Genomic DNA, 3,008 nt, shown 5'->3' with positions numbered 1-3,008 from the left:
CTTCTTGTTCAGGCCCTTCAGAGGGTTCTGAAGTGGACATCCAGTAAGATAGAGTCTTGACCAAATTGTCTCCTCTCCTGGAAAGACCGATGTCCAAGAACGATAGATGTGAATGGAGCAAAGAGGAGAACTGCAGTCTGGATGGTCAAGTGGACCCCAGTCACCTTAACCATCAATGAGGACAGGGCAGATGTCATTAGAGACCACATACACCACATGTGAGACTCCAAAAAAGATGGCATGAGCTTCTTCTCTAGGGTCAAGGGGATCAAAGCAGATAGCCTCCTGCTCTTTGATGAGTGGGGTTTTTCTGCGGGTAGTGGCCAGTAGGAAGACTATAATAGCAGTCAGTGTTACCTGTACCACCTCACTCCCCAGGGCATTCATGGTGGGAGATGACTGAGGACTTAGTGTGCAGACACTCACTAGTTCATCACTGACCCTTGTTCTCTGTTGGCTTGACCTGAAAAATATTGGGTTATGTGAAAAACAAAACCTGAAAGTTTCTTAAAACTCAACAGAAACAAGATATTTAAGCTGTGTTTGTGGAATTCACTTACCTAAACCTTTCTTATCCTTACTCTTAGAAGCCTTTCTTAGTCTCCTTGGAAACAAAACCCCATCTTCCTCTAAAAAACACCTTTGTCCTTTCTTATTTTCAGCCTTTTTGTAGAAAGTGATACTTACTCCTTGCCAACTCTGGCCTGCAAGTTCCCAAGACTGCCTGACACTGGCCTGAATAGGTAGATGTTACAATAGTAAAATAAATAAGTCTCAACTATGTCCTTTTATTTACTTGGGATCTTGTCTTATCTGAATTTCTACCAGTCTGACAAACTAGCTTGTCATATTTGACTTAAGACTTTCTTCAAAAGTAACCCACCAAAACCCACAGCTGCTACTGGAAAGTGTAATACATTAATACATCTATGCATTGATTCAAGGTCAAGTGGGTGAATGTTTTATGTAGGTATCATGCCAGGTGCAGTGGAAACCATTTGTCCTCTTCCTTATCTGGATGTGGAGACACACGTAACAGTGCTTGGAACAAGTCATGCTTCAGGTATCTCTGGATATGTTGTAGAGCAGCCCCGATACAAAATGGGGTGCCTGACTGTGGGTCCTCACCCGGGCGCTTAAAAGGACTTATCAGTGCTCTACTGCAGGCACACGCGAAAGGTTAATAAAAGGTTTATTGACAAGGGAAGGGGAAATGAGGAAATGTACAGCTCAGGGAGAAGAGTGGGAGACAAAGTTTTAAATGAGTCCTACCCGATCCGTCGATCAGGAATCCCAAAATGGCACTCTGAGAGCTGGCCGCGAGCCAGGAGCCATGAAGCCAGGAGGTGAGCAATAGCGAGCCACCCCAAGGCCCACGTGTTTGGTTTTTATATCCAACCTGGCTGCCCAACTCCACCCTCAGGTCCCAGCCACCTTCCCTTTGGTGGTGATGGGATTTGTCTTTCCCAATGTCTTGATGGCTTTAGTCTGGAGTGGGGGTGGGGTCCACAAAGCCTGTATGGGATTAACTCAGGACATCATTTCCCCCTAATAGATACAGGAGGCTAACAGAGAGGTAGTTAAGGAAGGAACCAACAAAGAACAGACATGGGAAGTGGGAACGTGATCCTCAGGAAAAGCAGGCCAGAAAGTCCCAAAAAATCTGATTCATTTCTACCCCCCTTTGGTGCCTTCATTAGACACTGTTAAATAGTGTCATGCTTCTATCCCCAGTTCACAGATAAAGCAACTGAGACTCAGTGATCACAAGTGGCTTCATAACAGCACTTTACAGATGTGCTAATAAGAAGGGAGACTGAAAAGTCTTTTGCAGTTCTGAATGCCAATGTCCAACATTTGTCATCTCTTGATAAGGACCACTATGGGGGGATACTGAGAGCCAAAGCTTGCAATAGCAAACTGGTTAAAATTCTGGTTCCTATTTCCATGGTGATCCCCACAACAACTCCCCATCGATCTTCAAGATCAAAGGACTCCATTTTGGCAAGAACAAAGATAGATACAAGTCATGATGATATGAAGTGTTTCCCTGTGTTCCAACCAAGAGGTACACAGAATATGTCCACATGAGAAAAAATTAGGGTGTCATCTGATAACTATTGTCAATGTAACTCACCCACCTAAAACTTTCTTAACCTTATTGTTATAAGTCTTCCTTATTCTTCTTGAAACAAAATCCCATCTTCCTCTAAAAAGCGTACTCAGCTATGAAGATTTTTTCACTAAGCCTAATATGGCCATCCACTTGCCCTATTCATTGGAATCTATCCCGCTTTGCCCAGCTCACTGGAATCTATCCCAACATGATAAGCTAGGCTTTGCTAGGGACGGAAATGTAACCAGCACCGCCTTGCTCCATAGGAGAAATAATAGCATGATCTTTGGGCCCCATAATCCCATAGACTAAAGCATGAAGAGCCTTGCATACTAAAAGTTGTGCTAAACGTGTGCAGGAAGACGCTGGAGACACCCCCACAGCCCATCCCCTCATTGGCTTGCTCACAGCTGCCCTCCCTGTGCACTTTCACAACTCTGTTTACATGCTTAGCATACAGATATGACTAAGACCCAGACATTATTCAGGTTGAAGATAGATACAAATAAACAGATAATTATAGTCCAACTCTGTAAAGGTTATAACACAGCTATGAAAAACAATGTCCTTATCAATGGCAAATGACTTTTGTTTCTGTCCCCTTAGCAACTGGTCAAAGTTGAATCTTAAATAATATTCAGGAAAGCATTAACTGCAGATATCAGTACAGATCATTCCAGACTCACAGTGGTTTGACTTTTGACGTTTTGACTTAATCCGTTTTTGACTTTACACTGGTGTAAGGGACTTGGGTCTGAGCTGGGTGTTGAAAGACAAGCACGAGCCTTTAAGGGGTACAGGGGCATTTCTAGGCAGAGGAAATTGCATGTATAAAAATCTATAAACAGAACTTGTGTGAAGAATTTCAATACTTATGGAATGTGAGCTGTCA

This window comes from Talpa occidentalis, unplaced genomic scaffold (genome assembly GCF_014898055.3).
Source record: "Talpa occidentalis isolate TD23 unplaced genomic scaffold, MPIMG_talOcc4v2.1 talOcc4.12, whole genome shotgun sequence".
Classification (NCBI taxonomy): domain Eukaryota; kingdom Metazoa; phylum Chordata; class Mammalia; order Eulipotyphla; family Talpidae; genus Talpa; species Talpa occidentalis.
Note: the sequence above shows the minus strand (reverse complement) of the source record.